A 20,586-nucleotide genomic window follows, 5' to 3' on the forward strand; every position below is an offset into this window, starting at 1 on the left:
ATTCTATTGTAATATTTTTCTATTTTGTTTCCATTTATACCCCCATTATTTAATTTTTACTTTTTAAATTCGATCTCAATTTTGTACACTGCTGCTGGAATTTTAATTTTCCTGAGGGAACTCTCCTGAAGGAATCAATAAAGTACTATCTATCTATCTACAAACCCAGTTTCCATATGAGTTGGGAAATTGTGTTACATGTAAATATAAACGGAATACAATGATTTGCAAATAATTTTCAACCCATATTCAGTTGAATATGCTACAAAGACAAGATATTTGATGTTCAAACTGATAAACATTTTTTTTTTTGCAAATAATCATTAACTTTAGAATTTGATGCCAGCAACACGTGACAAAGAAGTTGGGAAAGGTGGCAATAAATACTGATAAAGTTGAGGAATGCTCATCAAACACTTATTTGGAACACCCCACAGGTGTGCAGGCTAATTGGGAACAGGTGGGTGCCATAATTGGGTTTAAAAACAGCTTACCAAAAAATGCTCAGTCTTTTACAAGAAAGGATGGGGCGAGGTACACCCCTTTGTCCACAACTGCGTGAGCAAATAGTGAAACAGTTTAAGAACAACGTTTCTCAAAGTGCAATTGCAAGAAATTTAGGGATTTCAACATCTACGGTCCATAATATCATCAAAAGGTTCAGAGAATTTGGAGAAATCACTCCACGTAAGCGGCATGGCCGGAAACCAACATTGAATGACCGTGACCTTCGATCCCTCAAAAACCGACATCAATTTCTAAAGGATATCACCACATGGGCTCAGGAACACTTCAGAAAACCACTGTCACTAAATACAGTTCGTCGCTACATCAGTAAGTACAAGTTAAAGCTCTACTATGCAAAGCGAAAGCCATTTATCAACAACATCCAGAAACGCCGCTGGCTTCTCTGGGCCCGAGATCATCTAAGATGGACTCATGCAAAGTGGAAAAGTGTTCTGTGGTCTGACGAGTCCACATTTCAAATTCCATCCATCCATCCATTTTTTACCGCTTATTCCCTTCGGGGTCGCGGGGGGCGCTGGAGCCTATCTCAGCTACAATCGGGCGGAAGGCGGGGTACACCCTGGACAAGTCGCCACATAATCAACACAAATAGACAGACAACATCCTCACTCACATTCACACACTCGGGCCAATTGTTGATTGGCAACAATTGAGTGTTGCCAATCAACCTATCCCCAGGTGCATGTTTTTGGAGGTGGAAGGAAGCCGGAGTACCCGGAGGGAACCCACGAAGTCACGGGGAGGACATGCAAACTCCACACAGAAAGATCCCGAGGCCGGGATTGAACTCACGACTACTCAGCACCTTCGTATTGTGAGGCAGACGCACTAACCCCTCTTCCACCATGCTGCCCCATTTCAAATTGTTTTTGGAAATATTCGACATCGTGTCATCTGGACCAAAGGGGAAGCGAACCATCCAGACTGTTATCGACACAAAGTTGAAAAGCCAGCATCTGTGATGGTATGGGGGTGCATTAGTGCCCAAGGCATGGGTAACTTACACATCTGTGAAGGCACCATTAATGCTGAAAGGTACATACAGGTTTTGGAACAACATATGCTGCCGTCTTTTTCATGGACGCCCCTGCTTATTTCAGCAAGACAATGCCAAGCCACATTCAGCACGTGTTACAACAGCGTGGCTTCGTAAAAAAAGAGTGCGGGTACTTTCCTGGTACCGTCTGCAGTCCAGACCTGTCTCCCATCGAAAATGTGTGGCGCATTATGAAGCGTAAAATACGAAAACGGAGACCCCGGACTGTTGAACGACTGAAGCTCTACATAAAACAAGAATGGGAAAGAATTCCACTTTCAAAGCTTCAACAATTAGTTTCCTCAATTCCCAATCATTTATTGAGAGTTGTTAAAAGAAAAGGTGATGTAACACAGTGGTGAACATGCCCTTTCCCAACTACTTTGGCACGTGTTGCAGCCATGAAATTCTAAGTTAATTATTATTTGCAAAAAAAAAATAAAGTTTATGAGTTTGAACATCAAATATCTTGTCTTTGTAGTGCATTCAATTGAACATGGGTTGAAAAGGATTTGCAAATCATTGTATTCCATTTATATTGACATCTAACACAATCTATCTATCTATCTATCTATCTATCTATCTATCTATCTATCTATCTATCTATCTATCTATCTATCTATCTATCTATCTATCTATCTATCTATCTATCTATCTATCTATCTATGTCATATTATGCTCCTTCCAGGGCTGTTGTTTTTAGGTTATAGAGTTTTTCATCCAATCAGAATTCAGCTAGCTTATGTTGCCATGCTGTACCAAATCTGCCTTTGGCCTTCAGAATCAACAATGCAGGCGTCTGTGCACTGTAAGTGAACGGGCACAAACATTTGACAGACAGTTGCGATAGCCAATCAGATCACAAGTTGTTGTCAGTGAGGCCGTCTAGCTGGCCTAAGGCAGATATATATTGTGACGTTATGAGCTTGGTAACATAAGAACTCCATTACCCAGCATGCCACAGTAGTGAAAAGCATGCGCAGTAGTAGCCCGTTTAGCCATGCCGGCAGCGGGATGTTTTTGATGAGCACGATGTGGAGTAAACTTGTAGAACTCAGCCAACACGCCTCGTCTGCATCTTTTATGATTAGACAAGACAACACATATATTTGCAAGGTCAGTTCAGATAGTTCAGATATTTGATTTCTTTTTTTTTTTCATGTTTAATATGTTTTTCGCTATTTTAATTTTGACAGTACCACAAAAGATATGTTTTAATTGCTGATGCGGGTTTATTGATTTTTAAATGCGCCAAAAAATAACCCGTTTTGTACACTGTTGGTACCCAGTAGTGCGCAAATGTGTTCCTGTATAGTATTTCTCCAGCAATGGTCATGTGGTGACATAAATGATGGTATCTTGAGAGGTAATCATTGGACACAGAACATCATTGAAGGCATAGGTGGGAAACGCACGGCCCGCCACTGCATTATACAGTATTATATGTCTGGGAGAACTGTTTCCTAATGGTTTTCCAAACTAATTAGCCTCAGGGTACCCATTATTGTTTTGATAATTGTTTTTTTTCTAACATCACAGGACTAGTTTGGCACCTGGTTGTTTTTTTTCCCACTGGATTATTAGGAAAGTTATTAATAAGAGGTTTGTTTCAAGCCTGCCTCACTGTTTGGAGATCCGTCCGGGTTTGAATCTCCATTGGAGCATTGTTGCGTGGGGTTTGCATGTCTCCGGTTTCTGGCTTCCTCCCACATTTGAAAAACTTGCATGCAGACTGATTGGAGTTGCAAGCTCACAATTGTTCACTGTGAGTTTGAAAGGTTGTTTGTCTATACGTGCCCTGCGATTGTGATAGTGATAAATCCAGGGTGTACCCCACCAAAAAAGCCGGCTAGAATAGGCTCCGACTCACCTGCGACCCTGGAATACAAATGGATGGTTTAAACTGAAAAAAGTACTGTGTTTCGCATGGGAAATACATTATCTTTACAAATAGCAACAAGTGGAGGGCAGTTAAAGATGTGGAAAAAGATTATTTGTTTTGGTCTTTTTTATTTTTAGGCTGCATACTCCTAATGTGACAATCTTACGTGCAGATTTAAAGCTATAAACACACATTTCGGGTGTCTGAAGTGGGTAGGAGTTCTCTTACGACTACCCATCAGCCAATCACACCCCTCCAAGCAAATGGCCTGATGTTTGTATACATGTGTATACAAACTTGCTTGTAATTCTTCCTTGTCTCCTGTTTCACAGCATACATTTAAAGAATTCGGTCGTGACCTTGCAAACCAAACAAAAGTGGTCATTTCCTGAGCGCGACAGGGCTGTAGATGTCGTGTCTAGTATGTGGCGTTGTGTCTGTTGGGGCCATGTGGGAGCAGGAGAGACATGTCTGTCCCATGGGTCCACATTAGAGAAGGTCTGATAGCACTGAGGTTTGCTATGTCTGCCTGGCTGAGGTAATCTATTGTCTTCTGTGTTCCCCCCAACCCTCGCTGCGTCACCACCCTTCCAGTCCAGCGCTCATTGCAGCGATCGTGACTGCGGGTCACCCGGCGGTAATGTGAACATCACAAAACAACTAAAAAAACAAACTGTGCTATGTTTTCACACCCTGATGTTGGTGTGTATCACTGCCTGGATTGGATGGACTGTGTGAAACTATGCATTCTTTTGGGAGGATTTGAACACAATAGTTTGCCTTTTAGCCAGACATCTTTTTGGACTTTTCATACATTGAAAAAAAAGTGGAAGCTTTGAGGCAGAACTATTTCTGCCTCATTCCTTTACTATAATTTTATTGTCTGCATTTGAAAAAATGCAAAAACAGTTCAATATTGTGAACCACTGGTTTAAATGATAACATTAATAGCAAAAACTTCCAGAGCCTTTAATTGGTCTCTTGAAAAAAATGATATAAAATAACTTTGGCACAAAATTCTAATTTGTTGAGATGCAACGATCGACTTGTTAATGCAAATCGTTTCTCATCATTACTTGAAAGAGCTGTTCAAAAGATTTGACTCGTTCGCATATGTCCCATTTCTACCAGGCAAAGACTGAAAATAAGTCGCAACACATCACCGCTTAATGTGATAGCACAATTTACTCAAATATGTTCTATTCCAGTGGTTCTTAACCTTGTTGGAGGTACCGAACCCCACCAGTTTCATATGCGCATTCACCGAACCCTTCTTTAGTGAAAAATAACATGTTGGTTTTTTTTAAAATTCAACACTAAGTTATATGTTTTTGGTAACACTTTAGTATGGGGAACATATTCTAAGTAACAAAGACTTAATTTAGAGTTTTTTGGACACTAGGGGAACATATTCTAAGTAACAAAGACTTAATTTTGAGTTGTTTGGTTAGGGTTAGAGGGTTAGGGCCAGTGTTAGAGGGTTAGGGTTATAATAAGGCCATGCCAAATAAGGCATTAATAAGTACTTAATAATGATTAGTTAAGAGCAAATATGTTACTAATTTGCATGTTAATAAGCAACTAATTAATGGTGAATATGTTCCCCATACTAAAGTGTTACCAGGTTTTTTTACTGGTGCACAAAATGAACCGTGCATGAACATCACCTTGTTCAAAGAACAAAACCAACACAGTGCATAAACTCACAACAAATTACACACCTGCATATTAGTCTGACTTCTGCTGTTGCCGTATCTGTAATACGCCGATAGGGAGAAGTTTTTATTTACACGATGAGTCGGGTGTGTTTTGACCTCCGCCGAACCCCTGAGCCCGACTCAACGAACCCCTAGGGTTCGATCGAACCCAGGTTAAGAACCACTGTTCTATACAATAGCACTGTGCTGTTGTTTTTAAGGACATACTGCACACACAGTAGTCAAAGATCCTATACATGACAGGAGTACTCTGCTTTTTTAAAGGGGAACATTATCACCAGACCTATGTAAGCATCAATATATACCTTGATGTTGCAGAAAAAAGACCACATATTTTTTTAACCGATTTCCGAACTCTAAATGGGTGAATTTTGGCGAATGAAACGCCTTTCTATTATTCGCTCTCGGAGCGATGACGTCACAACGGGAAGCAATCCGCCATTTTCTCAAACACATTACAAACACCGAGTCAAATCAGCTCTGTTATTTTCCGTTTTTTCGACTGTTTTCCGTATCTTGGAGACATCATGCCTCGTCGGTGTGTTGTCGGAGGGTGTAACAACACGAACAGGGACGGATTCAAGTTGCACCAGTGGCCTAAAGATGCGAAAGTGGCAAGAAATTGGACGTTTGTTCCGCACACTTTACCGACGAAAGCTATGCTATGACAGAGATGGCAAGAATGTGTGGATATCCTGCGACACTCAAAGCAGATGCATTTCCAACGATAAAGTCAAAGAAATCTGCGAGCGAATGAGGGTATGTCTACAGAATATATTAATTGATGAAAACTGGGCTGTCTGCACTCTCAAAGTGCATGTTGTTGCCAAATGTATTTCATATGCTGTAAACCTAGTTCATAGTTGTTAGTTTCCTTTAATGCCAAACAAACACATACCAATCGTTGGTTAGAAGGCGATCGCCAAATTCGTCCTCGCTTTCTCCCGTGTCGCTGGCTGTCGTGTCGTTTTCGTCGGTTTTGCTTGCATACGGTTCAAACCGATATGGCTCAATAGCTTCAGTTTCTTCTTCAATTTCGTTTTCGCTACCTGCCTCCACAGTACAACCATCCGTTTCAATACATGCGTAATCTGTTGAATCGCTTAAGCCGCTGAAATACGAGTCTGAATCCGAGCTAATGTCGCTATTCCTTGCTGTTCTATGCGCCATGTTTGTTTGTATCGGCATCACTATGTGACGTCACAGAAAAATGGACGGGTGTATATAACTATGGTTAAAATCAGGCACTGTGAAGCTTTTTTTAGGGATATTGCGTGATGGTTAAAATTTTGAAAAAAACTTCGAAAAATAAAATAAGCCACTGGGAACTGATTTTTAATGGTTTTAACCCTTCTGAAATTGTGATAATGTTCCCCTTTAAAGAATACTGGAGCACATTTCACTTGTAAGAGCTGCTGTCAAAGCAGGCGTCCAACTGAATTTTCCAGACTTTTTCTTCATCCAGGATTGCCCCGCACTATCTCACACATAAACACCTGCACATGAAAACACACACACACGCACAGAAACATACACACTCAGCAAAAACAGCCGCCCGCTGGCTGGGACTTCCTGGGCCTCTTTAGTCATGCGTCAGTTGTTTTGAGTCCCTCTTCTGTTGAAGACTCTCTGTCCCGCCAGACACCCTCTGTTGTCATGAGAGCTGTAGATCACACACACACACACACACAAGCGTGCACAAAAACACACACATGCATACACATTCTGCGACAAAGCCAAACATTCAACACTGCTTCAGATGTACCAGATCAAAATCCCGAGAACTACACTGACGCATTTGGCATGACGTCACCAAGCAGCTAAGAAAATATAGATGTTGCAAGCGGTACATACAGCTTGCACAGTAATGTTAGCTTGTTGGTATATGGTGTACAGTACAGTATTGGTACTTATTCGCTATATTCCTGCTATGGCGATGCGTTGTTATTGTTTAATAAAGTAATGGTACTTTGTAACTGTCATGTCTGTGTGATCATGTTTTGTTTTAGTCATGTTCGGTTTTGTTTTTGGACTTTTTGTGCACTTTTGTTTGTTTTGTCACCATAGCAATTATTAGTTTTCACCTGTCACGTCACGCACCTGTTTCACGTTTTGAGTCACGCACCTGTTTTCACTAATCATGTCTGTAGTATATAAGTTCATTGTTTTCAGTTTGTCTTTCTGGCAACATTGCATTTATGCTCTATCCACTCTTTATCGTCAATCTGCATAATGCCATGTTCACAGTCCCATGCCAAGTAAGTTTTTGTTTCATTGTTCACAGTTTCTGCCTTTGTGCAAGTTTTGTTTTCATTAGCCAAGTTTCTTACCTCCGCCATTGTGCGTGCCTTTTGTTTGCTTTTTTTTTGTAGTTATAGTGTTAAAATAAATCATGTACTCCCCTTCACGCCACGTATGGTCCAAATCATTTGCACCACGGGAGAACAAATCACGCCATTGTCCAAGTCTTGACAGTAACAGTATAATAAAACCTATAACCTACAAAACATGGATGTCAAAACAGGAAATCTTGTGAAACTATAGCAGTCATATTAACTGGCGGCCCATGGGGCCACACTGATGGAAAGAGGGTCTTGAACAGCCCTCAAGTCCTTGATCAGAGAGGCACAGCTCATTTTATATATTATTTGACCTCATCTGTTGAATAGATCAACTATGTCCGTGGACATCAGAACCACTCCTGTGTTTTTTTAGGACGTAAATGTGTCTTTGTCCAATGCTGTCTGCTTACTTCTAAGCAACGCTTCTGTTATGCAGCATAGACCGTCTATGACTATTAGCTTATATGCTAAACTGACAGTTTCGTTGACAATCACCCCTGAAAATAGAAATATGGTCCTTGTTTCTGTTCCTGCAGACCCCTGAACAATTTAGTTGAATAGCTCTGTTCTGAAGGATTTACGTCACAGGTACTTTTTCTTCTTTTTGATGCCACTACAGAAAGGTATTAATGATGGCAGTAAGTAAATATGTGATGACAACCATAGAACCAGTAAGGGAAGTTATAGTGACACAGTTGTCTGGCTGTTCAGTACACTATATAATAATGGCAAATGACTCGTATAAAGAAGCTTGGCATTGGCTCATTTTTACTGTGATGTATAGTATACATTCAGATCAATAATGTATGTTTTGTAAATATTCTATATATAGAGAAGTCTACTAGGCATATTGAACCACCAGGACAACATTACAACTCCCTAGCAGGGGGCTGAATGTGGAAATAAGAGCAAGGGATGTGTAAATGATTATCTTTTGTCGTGTTTGAGTTGATGTCTTTGGCATCAACATACAGTATATTGCATGTTTGTGTGTGTCTGGTTTTATTAAATGAGCATGCGGTTACAATCCCTCTGTCTGCATACACTGCATACAGTACAAGAAGTATGTGCATGTATTTGATATTTACAAACCCCGTTTCCATAAGGATTTGGGAAATTGTGTTAGATGTAAATATAAACGGAATACAATGATTTGCAAATCATTTTCAACCCATATTCAGTTGAATATGCTACAAAGACAACATATTTGATGTTCAAACTGATAAAAATTTTTTTTTTTGCAAATAATCATTAACTTTAGAATTTGATGACAGCAACACGTGACAAAGAAGTTGGGAAAGGTGGCAATAAATACTGATAAAGTTGAGGAATGCTCATCAAACACTTATTTGGAACATCCCACAGGTGTGCAGGCTAATTGGGAACAGGTGGGTGCCATGATTGGGTATAAAAGTAGATTCCATGAAATGCTCAGTCATTCACAAACAAGGATGGGGCGAGGGTCACCACTTTGTGAAGAAATGTGTGAGCAAATTGTTGAACAGTTTAAGAAAAACCTTTCTCAACCAGCTAATGCAAGGAATTTAATGTATGTTTTGTAAATATTCTATATATAGAGAAGTCTACTAGGCATATTGAACCACCAGGACAACATTACAACTCCCTAGCAGGGGGCTGAATGTGGAAATAAGAGCAAGGGATGTGTAAATGATTATCTTTTGTCGTGTTTGAGTTGATGTCTTTGGCATCAACATACAGTATATTGCATGTTTGTGTGTGTCTGGTTTTATTAAATGAGCATGCGGTTACAATCCCTCTGTCTGCATACACTGCATACAGTACAAGAAGTATGTGCATGTATTTGATATTTACAAACCCCGTTTCCATAAGGATTTGGGAAATTGTGTTAGATGTAAATATAAACGGAATACAATGATTTGCAAATCATTTTCAACCCATATTCAGTTGAATATGCTACAAAGACAACATATTTGATGTTCAAACTGATAAAAAATTTTTTTTTTGCAAATAATCATTAACTTTAGAATTTGATGACAGCAACACGTGACAAAGAAGTTGGGAAAGGTGGCAATAAATACTGATAAAGTTGAGGAATGCTCATCAAACACTTATTTGGAACATCCCACAGGTGTGCAGGCTAATTGGGAACAGGTGGGTGCCATGATTGGGTATAAAAGTAGATTCCATGAAATGCTCAGTCATTCACAAACAAGGATGGGGCGAGGGTCACCACTTTGTGAAGAAATGTGTGAGCAAATTGTTGAACAGTTTAAGAAAAACCTTTCTCAACCAGCTAATGCAAGGAATTTAGGGATTTCACCATCTACGGTCCGTAATATCATCCAAGGGTTCAGAGAATCTGGAGAAATCACTGCACGTAAGCAGCTAAGCCCGTGACCTTCGATCCCTCAGGCTGTACTGCATCAACAAGCGACATCAGTGTGTAAAGGATATCACAACATGGGCTCAGGAACACTTCAGAAACCCACTGTCAGTAACTACAGTTGGTCGCTACATCTGTAAGTGCAAGTTAAAACTCTCCTATGCAAGGCGAAATGCGTTTATCAACAACACCCAGAAACGCCGCCGGCTTCGCTGGGCCTGAGCTCATCTAAAATGGACTGATACAAAGTGGAAAAGTGTTCTGTGATCTGACGAGTCCACATTTCAAATTGTTTTTGGAAACTGTGGACGTCCAAAAGAACCATCCGGATTGTTATAGGCGCAAAGTTGAAAAGCCAGCATCTGTGATGTTATGGGGGTGTATTAGTGCCCAAGACATGGGTAACTTACACATCTGTGAAGGCGCCATTAATGCTGAAAGGTACATAGAGTTTTTGGAGCAACATATGTTGCCATTCAAGCAACGTTACCATGGACGCCCCTGCTTATTTCAGCAAGACAATGCCAAGCCACGTGTTACATCAACGTGGCTTCATAGTAAAAGAGTGCGGGTACTAGACTGGCCTGCCTGTAGTCCAGACCTGTCTCCCATTGAAAATGTGTGGCGCATTATGAAGCCTAAAATACCACAACGGAGACCCCGGACTGTTGAAAAACTTAAGCTGTACATCAAGCAAGAATGGGAAAGAATTCCACCTCAGAAGCTTAAAAAATGTGTCTTCTCAGTTCCCAAATGTTTACTGAGTGTTGTTAAGAGGAAAGGCCATGTAACACAGTGGTGAACATGCCCTTTCCCAACTACTTTGTCACGTGTTGCAGCCATGAAATTCTAAGTTAATTATGATTTGCAAAAACAAAAAAAGTTTATGAGTTTGAACATCAAATATGTTGTCTTTGTAGTGCATTCAATTGAATATGGGTTGAAAATGATTTGCAAATCATTGTATTCCGTTTCTATTTACATCTAACACAATTTCCCAACTCATATGGAAACGGGGTTTGTACTTTAACAAGCTAGACTATGGCTAATAGGAGTCTAACTAACTACTTAGCAGTGTTACATAATGTTATTATGTAACACTGTATTACTGCAACTTTCCTGATTTTGTGGACAATCTTATTTCTATTGCGCAAGTTGGTGGATATCACTGATAACTGGCGGGAGGAGCGATCACATCCATTATCTGACACGTCTATATCGCATGTGTGTATGTGCTCACGCGTGAGGAAGTGTACTTTAGACTTTGACTTTGTGGATTATTTCAAGTAACTGGGTTTAATATATAGTAAGAAAGGTGGTAGTTACTGTTGGAGTGAGTGGACTGACACGTCATGCATAAGTAAACATGTCAAACCTGCATTTTCTAAGTGTGCAACTGTAACTAATTGCTTTTAATGGGCCAGAGCAATAGTGTCAATACTTTTGATCAGACTAAACATCTGAAACAATCTGCTGACAGTGATCAAGGAAGTCTATTTGTCATCTATTTATGATGAGTCACTTCATGGCATGATTGCAAAGTAAACACTCAAGCAAATTTCCACAGTAGCTGCTTTTCCCTGTTGATAATTTTTCAATTCTTTAAACCATATAACATCTTTAAATGGTGCTTTATTTTGACTAATTTTTGCATGTTCAATTGCTCAAAAACCGGGACCTTCGGGGGGTTTCCAGGGGTTTTCCTGCGTCCACCAGATCCCCGGCATATTTTCAGTCTTTTTCATTGAGTTCAAATCACATACGGTACCTCCATCCCTCTGAAAAAAACTTCTTGTAGTATGCATTTTTGCATATTGAGCGGAGTAAGTGCAGCCTCTCTCCAATGCATCGTCGACGGTAAGAAACAAAAAAGGTCTCAGTGTAGATGCACTGCACAACTGCTTCTAAAATGCCCATAAAAAGTGGTAGATATCTCCTGCATGTTTGAATGAATGTGCAGCGTATTTTATAGATTGTTCACGCTGTTAAGCGTGTTGTATTTGGATTTTAGTAAATCAGGCCAAAACTGTGACTAACAGCCAAATTCAATGAAGAAGGCAAAGTTACTATTGTATTAAGACAGAAAAATAGTGCTGGAGCATGATGGCCCTTTCACTTTTCTGACTGCCCCCTCATAAATGCATGCCTAGAACTGGCCCTGGGCTATATATATCCATCCATCTTCTTCCGCTTATCCGAGGTCGGGTCGCGGGGGCAGCAACCTAAGCAGGGAAGCCCAGACTTCCCTCTCCCCAGCCACTTCGTCCAGCTCTTCCTGTGGAACCCCGAGGCGTTCCCAGGCCAGCCGGGAGACATAGTCTTCCCAACGTGTCCTGGGTCTTCCCCGCGGCCTCCTACCGGTCGGACGTGCCCTAAACACCTCCCTAGGGAGGCGTTCGGGTGGCATCCTAACCAGATGCCCGAACCACCTCATCTGGCTCCTCTCGATGTGGAGGAGCGGCGGCTTTACTTTGAGCTCCCCCCGGATGGCAGAGCTTCTCACCCTATCTCTAAGGGAGAGCCCCGCCACCCGGCGGAGGAAACTCATTTCGGCCGCTTGTACCCGTGATCTTGTCCTTTCGGTCATAACCCAAAGCTCATGACCATAGGTGAGGATGGGAACGTAGATTGACCGGTAAATTGAGAGCTTTGCCTTCCGGCTCAGCTCCTTCTTCACCACAACGGATCGATACAGCGTCCGCATTACTGAAGACGCCGCACCGATCCGCCTGTCGATCTCACGATCCACTCTTCCCTCACTCGTGAACAAGACTCCGAGGTACTTGAACTCCTCCACTTGGCTATATATATATATATATATATATATATATATATATATATATATATATATATATATATATATCAATTCATACTGTAACAACCAGTTGGTGTTAATGTTTTGTGTTTGTGTCGTTATGTCAGTTTTTCCCATTTTTGCAAACACACCATTCATGCCTGAAAGGTGATTGGCGGAGGATGAGGAAGTGTTGTTGTGTGTCGGGGGAAGCGCGGACTCACGGAGAGTCAGAACAATATTTATTGTTTCTTCTGCCAAGAAAATATATTTTTTGTCAATTTCATGACATTTTTTAATAAAACTTGGCTAAGAGATTTTAGTGTGTATGTACTTTTCGAGCACAATACAATACCACGATTATAATTAGAAACGCGATAATTTTGGTCACAATAACCTTGATATGATTGATATGACATTTTCATATTGTTACATCCCTCGTGTGTACAAAATCAGCCACACTCCTAATCTGTCAGTCCATCACGAAGGATAGTGGTGTCTCCATCGAGTTTCGCCTAGATGGGAGCCTATTCAACATCTGGCGCCTACAGGCAAAGACGAAGATGGCAGGCACCAACATCCAGGAGCTGCAATATGCAGACGACTGCGCACTCCTCGCCCACACTCCTGATGCCATGCAGCATGCACTAGACACCATGTCATCGGTCTACCGCTCACTAGGTCTGGTGATCAACATCCAGAAAACATAGGTTCTCATCCAGAAGAGGTCCCCATCCCCTACACTCCCTGTCTTTTCCATCAGCGGCACACCCCTCAAGCTCGTTGAGCAGTTTTGCTACCTCGGCAGTACTCTGACCCCAACATGCCAGATCGATGATCACATCCAGGCTCGTATCAACTCAGCCTCCTCTGCCTTTGGAAGACTGCGCTCCCGGGTGTTTGAAAACAACCACTTTCGAACCTCAACGAAAGTGTCAGTCTACAGGGCGGTGTGTGTTTCAACTCTGCTGTATGGGTCAGAAGCCTGGACAATATACCGCAGACACATCCGCTGCCTTGATGCATTTAACATCAGATGCCTCCAACGCATTCTTGGCATCACATGGCAGGACCGAGTTCCTCATACGGACATCTTACAGCGCACTGAGTCCACAAGCATAGAGGCCACCCTGGCACAGCGACAACTCAGGGTTCAGAGAATCTGGAGAAATCACTGCACATAAGCAGCTAAGCCGTGACCTTCGATCCCTCAGGCTGTACTGCATCAATAACAGTGTGTAAAGGATATCACCACATGGGCTCAGGAACACTTCAGAAACCCACTGTCAGTAACTACAGTTGATCGCTACATCTGTAAGTGCAAGTTAAAACTCTCCTATACAAGGCGAAAACCGTTTATCAACAACACCCAGAAACGCCGTCGGCTTCGCTGGGCCTGAGCCCATCTAAGATGGACTGATACAAAGTGGATAAGTGTTCTGTGGTCTGACGAGTCCACATTTCAAATTGTTTTTGGAAACTGTGGACGTCGTGTCCTCCGGACCAAAGAGGAAAAGAACCATACGGATTATTATAGGTGCAAAGTTGAAAAGCCAGCATCTGTGATGGTATGGGGGTGTATTAGTGCCCAAGACATGGGTAACTTACACATCTGTGAAGGCGCCATTAATGCTGAAAGGTACATATAGGTTTGGGAGCAACATATGTTGCCATCCAAGCAATGTTACCATGGACGCCCCTGCTTATTTCAGCAAGACAATGCCAAGCCACGTGTTACATCAACGTGGCTTCATAGTAAAAGAGTACGGGTACTAGACTGGCCTGCCTGTAGTCCAGACCTGTCTCCCATTGAAAATGTGTGGCGCATTATGAAGCCTAAAATACCACAACGGAGACCCCCGGACTGTTGAACAACTTAAGCTGTACATCAAGCAAGAATGGGAAAGAATCCCACCTGAGAAGCTTAAAAAATGTGTCTCCTCAGTTCCCAAACGTTTACTGAGTGTTGTTAAAAGGAAAGACCATGCAACACAGTGGTGAACATGCCCTTTCCCAACTACTTTGGCATGTGTTGCAGCCATGAAATTCTAAGTTAATTATTATTTGCAAAAAAAAAAAAAAAGTTTATGAGTTTGAACATCAAATATCTTGTCTTTGTTGTGCATTCAATTAAATATGGGTTGAAAAGGATTTGCAAATCATTGTATTCAGTTTATATTTACATCTAACACAATTTCCCAACTCATATGGAAACGGTGTTTGTAGATTAGGCCTGTACATTCAGTTAATAAAGGTTGTAAAAGTATTACAAATAAGAACAAATACTTATATTTCCATTATTTGTTATCGGAAAGATTTAGAAAAAAAATAATAAATCAGTCAGTTGAACTGAATAGATTTTGTGTAAACTTAGATATAGGCTTACACTGTAGATGAACTTAGACTGTGTCATATGTTAAAAAACCTTTTCAGGAAGCAAAGACCTTACTAACATTTTGGACTGAATAAACAGTTCCATAAATCCATCAAACATTGTTATTGGTATTGGTTTAAATTGTGACTGGCGTGCAGGGATCATTATGTAGGAATTTTACAACCTTGTCACAAAGCCAAAATTGGAAATACCGTCTTCTGCAGATACATTGTCATGATGGGTGCAGCTCTTGATATGTATTAGTTTCAGCTGCGGTATGGAGCTGTTTATAATGGGCTGGCGTGCTCCAGCTAGATTGGGTGGTCCGCAGTGTCTGGTTTCGTCACAAGTTCGTTTTTTGATCTAAACGTCTGTCGACTTACTGGAAGCGGGCGGAAACTTAGCAGAAATGCGCAGGATCCCATGTGGATGTCATTGACGTGTCACGGCATGAGGATTATCAGGCCTCGGCGAGGAAGACAGCCTTGGCATAACGTCATTGCTCCATTTACGTCAGAGGTTGTGATGTAAGGCTAATAAACTTGACTTAAGCCAAGGTTGAACTGTAACTAACGTGAACCATGGCGGCGGCGAAGGACCCACCACAACTCAAATGGCCAACTGATTTCTTGTCCTTACAAAAGTACAAAAAAAGTCATTTCCACCGTCTTAATGTTGGCAAGACACTTTCCGGTTATGTGCCGTAGTGTTTATCATAATAATAATAATGGATTTGATTTATATAGCGCTTTTTTCTATTGACTCAAAGCACGTGTTACTGAACCCATCATTCATTCAGTCCACATTAATACATTGATTGTGGTAAGCTACATTTGTATCCACAACTGTCTTGGAGTGGACTGATAGAATAAGTAATATGTTTTTTTACTGGTGCACAAAATGAACCGTGCACGAACATCACCTTGTTCAAAGAACAAAACCAACACAGTGCATGAATTCACAACAAATTACACACCTTACACACATTACCATGAATTGATTAACGTGGACCCCGGCTTAAACAAGTTGAAAAACGTATTCGGGTGTTACCATTTAGTGGTCAATTGTACGGAATATGTACTGTACTGTGTAAACTGTACTGTTTCATATAATGTATTCTCTTCCTTTGCAATCTACTAGTAAAAGTTTCAATCGATCAATCAAAAAACCTGCAAATCAGATGGAAAATTAGAGGGAACATTGTTTGGGGGTATCCATAATACGCCGATAGGGAGACGTTTTTATTTTCACGATGAGTTGGGTGTGTCTTGATCTCCGCGGCAGAGGCTCCGCCGAACCCCTGAGGCCGACTCACCGAACCCCTAGGGTTCGATCGAACCCAGGTTAAGAACCACCGCACTATGGTTAGCGATGTAAAATGCATATACCACATGAAAAAAGGTAATTTAAACTGCAGTACCATTACCACAGTATAAACGCCAACAATACGATACAATGATTTAGTGAGACCGAAAGTACTCAAAAGTGCTAAAACGGATATTATACAACACAGCTTATCAACTATATTGCTCTTGGAGCCACATTTTCAGAAAGTTAAGGACCGTCCTTTAACTTGTATTCTTATTTTGATAACCAGTATTCTCTGTACTGGACATTTGTCTTTGGTGTAGTTCTTTTGTCAGTGTTACACATTTCAGAAATAAATAGCCCTGTAGCAAAATGCAAGTGTCCTGCATTGGACACTGGCCTTTAGAATGTTAAAATGTCAATGCAAGGATCTGCCACTGTGTTTACACTGGTACCTCTACTGGTGCTTCTACACAACAATGTTTTTATTACTGGTATATGTAATGTACAGCAAAAATTACAAGTTTCTCCAGTTGAAAGTTCTGAGTAGGAATTTAGAAATTCTAACTTCCAATTACAAATGGAAGGCAGCATTTGCGTTGCACTGTATTTCTGTTTGTGTGCCCATATATTAGTAGACCTTCATATTCAACAAATGATAATGTACAATTAAGTAGAAAAATGCTTCGATTTGTATTTTGTTTCTTCCTTGAATCGGCTTCTCCGACCACCACCAAAACATGGAGCACATTTAGAACCACACGAAGTGCCCATGCAGTGCCCGCCCACAAAGTCAGCCGTGCCCGTCCTGGGCTGGAAGCTGTTTTGTTTTTTGAGTTTTTTCAAATTTTTTACATGGGATCAGGTAAAATAAGATGATAAAGTTATCAAAGCAAAGTCACTTTGACTAAGACGATAACACAAGTAACTGACATGTTAGTTAAAGTATAAATATGAGACAAAGATGTTGAAATAATTCAATCAATCAATCAATCAATGTTTATTTATATAGCCCTAAATCACAAGTGTCTCAAAGGGCTGCACAAGCCACAACGACATCCTCGGTATAGCCCACATAAGGGCAAGGAAAAACTCACCCCAGTGGGACGTCGATGTGAATGACTATGAGAAACCTTGGAGAGGACCGCATATGTGGGTAACCCCCCCCCTCTAGGGAGACCGAATGCAATGGATGTCGAGTGGGTCTAACATAATATTGTGAGAGTCCAGTCCATAGTGGATCCAGCATAACAGTAAGAGTCCAGTCCACAGTGGGGTCAGCAGGAAACCATCCCGAGCGGAGGGGTCAGCAGCGCAGAGATGTTCCCAACCGATATACAGGCGAGCGGTCCACCCCGGGTCCCGACCCCGGACAGCCAGCACCCCATCCATGGCCACCGGATCTGTGTGTCTCCCCTTCCACAAGGGATAGGGGGGAGCAGAGGAGAAAAGAAAAGAAACGGCAGATCAACTGGTCTAAAAAAAAAGGGGGGGCTATTCAAAGGCTAGAGTATACAAATGAGTTTTGAGATGGGACTTAAATGTTTCTACTGAGGTAGCATCTCTAACTGTTACCGGGAGGGCATTCCATAGTGCTGGAGCCCGAATAGAAAACGCTCTACAGCCCGCAGACTTTTTTTGGGCTCTGGGAATCACTAATAAGCCGGAGTTCTTTGAACGCAGATTTCTTGCCGGGACATATGGTACAATACAATCGGCAAGATAGGCTGGAGCTAGACCGTGTAGTATTTTATACGTAAGTAGTAAAACCTTAAAGTCGCATCTTAAGTGCACAGGAAGCCAGTGCAGGTGAGCCAGTATAGGCGTAATATGATCAAACTTTCTTGTTCTTGTCAAAAGTCTAGCAGCCGCATTTTGTACCAACTGTAATCTTTTAATGCTAGACATAGGGAAACCCGAAAATAATACGTTACAGTAATCGAGACGAGACGTAACGAACGCATGAATAATGATCTCAGCGTCGCTAGTGGACAAAATGGAACGAATTTTAGCGATATTACGGAGATGAAAGAAGGCCGTTTTAGTAACACTCTTAATGTGTGACTCAAAGGAGAGAGTTGGGTCGAAGATAATACCCAGATTCTTTACTGAGTCACTTTGTGTAATTGTTTGGTTGTCAAATGTTAAGGTGGTATTATCAAATAAATGTCGGTGTTTAGCAGGACCGATAATCAGCATTTCCGTTTTCTTAGTGTTGAGTTGCAAGAAGTTAGCGGACATCCATTGTTTAATTTCATTAAGACACGCCTCCAGCTGACTACAATCCGGCGTGTTGGTCAGCTTTAGGGGCATGTAGAGTTGGGTGTCATCAGCATAACAATGAAAGCTAACACCGTATTTGCGTATGATGTCGCCTAGCGGCAACATGTAAATACTAAAGAGTGCAGGGCCAAGAACCGAACCTTGGGGGACTCCGCACGTTACCTTAACATAGTCCGAGGTCACATTGTTATGGGAGACGCACTGCATCCTGTCAGTAAGATAAGAGTTAAACCACGACAAGGCTAAGTCTGACATACCAATACGTGTTTTGATACGCTCTAATAAAATGTTATGATCGACGGTATCGAAAGCAGCGCTAAGATCAAGAAGCAGCAACATAGATGACGCATCAGAATCCATCGTTAGCAGTAGATCATTAGTCATTTTTGCGAGGGCTGTCTCCGTAGAGTGATTTGCCCTGAAACCGGATTGAAAAGGTTCACAGAGATTGTTAGACATTAAGTGTTCATTTAGCTGCTGTGCGACAATTTTTTCGAGGATTTTTGAGATAAACGGAAGGTGCGACACCGGCCGGTAGTTTACCATGAGGTCAGGATCGAGGTTAGGTCTTTTGAGCAAAGGATGAATAACCGCTTTTTTGAATGCTAGTGGAACAGTGCCAGAGGAAAGTGATAAGTTTATAATATTTAGCACTGATGGACCTAATAATACAAAAAGCTCCTTAATAAGTTTCCCAGGAAATGGGTCAAGTAAACATGTTGTTTGTTTTGTCCCATTGACACATCTTAACAATTCCTCTAGTGTTATTTCATCAAAGAGAGAGAAACTATTTTGGAGGGCGGTATCCTTCGTAGATACAGTCATATCTGTGTTAATAGAACCCAGTTGTAGCTGCGATGCATTGTCTTTAATCTCCTTTCTAATGAGTTCAATTTTCTTATTAAAGAAATTCATAAAATCATCTGCTGAGTGGGTGGAGCTACTGGGAGGAGTCCCTTGTTGGGTTAGCGATGCTACTGTACTAAACAAAAATTTCGGATCATTTTTGTTGAGGTGGATGAGATTTGAGTAATATTTAGCTTTAGCTAGGGTAAGCATGTTTATAAGTTATTAAACTATCACTCCATGCTTGATGGAAAACCTCAAGTTTAGTAGCGCGCCATTTGCGTTCCAGCTTTCTACATGATAATTTATGGGCTCTAGTTTCTTCTGTAAACCATGGGGTGCGCCTTTTAGGGGCTCTTTTAAGCTTTAGCGGTGCTATACTATCAATGGTGTCGCGCAGGGCGTCGTTAAAGTTGTTAGTGAGGTTATCAATAGAGCCGACATAATTTGGGAATGGTGCCATTACCGAAGGCAGTAGGCCAGCAAGAGTCATCGTTGTGGCAGCATTAATGTTGCGGCTGCTATAGTAGTTATTATTATTAGTTTGTTGACAATGAGTCAGAACTTCAAATTTTATAAGGTAATGATCGGACATTACTTTAGTATACGGGAGTATCGTAACTTTGGAGGTGGTGACACCCCTGACCAGCACTAGATCTATCGTATTTCCGTTGCGATGCGTAGGTTCATTTATTATTTGTGTAAGACCACAACTATCAATTATAGTCTGGAGCGCCATGCACTGAGGGTCCGATGGGGTATTCATATGGATATTAAAGTCCCCCATTATGATTATATTGTCGGCGTGCGTCACTAAATCAGCAACGAACTCTGAAAATTCACTGATGAAGTCCGAATTGGGTCCTGGGGGGCGGTAGATAACAGCCAGGTGGAGAGGCAGCGGTGTGACAAACCTCATAGTAAGCATCTCAAACGAGTTATATTTATTATTTAGGTTCGGGGTAAGATTAAAGTTTTTATTGTGTATGAGTGCAACTCCCCCACCCCTTTTAATGGGACGGGCAATATGCGCTCCCGCATAGCCAGGAGGAGACGCCTCACCCAGCGCAAAGAAATCGTCTGGTTTGAGCCAGGTCTCGGCGAGACCAA

This window comes from Nerophis lumbriciformis, linkage group LG18 (assembly GCF_033978685.3).
Source record: "Nerophis lumbriciformis linkage group LG18, RoL_Nlum_v2.1, whole genome shotgun sequence".
NCBI classification, from domain to species: Eukaryota; Metazoa; Chordata; class Actinopteri; order Syngnathiformes; family Syngnathidae; genus Nerophis; species Nerophis lumbriciformis.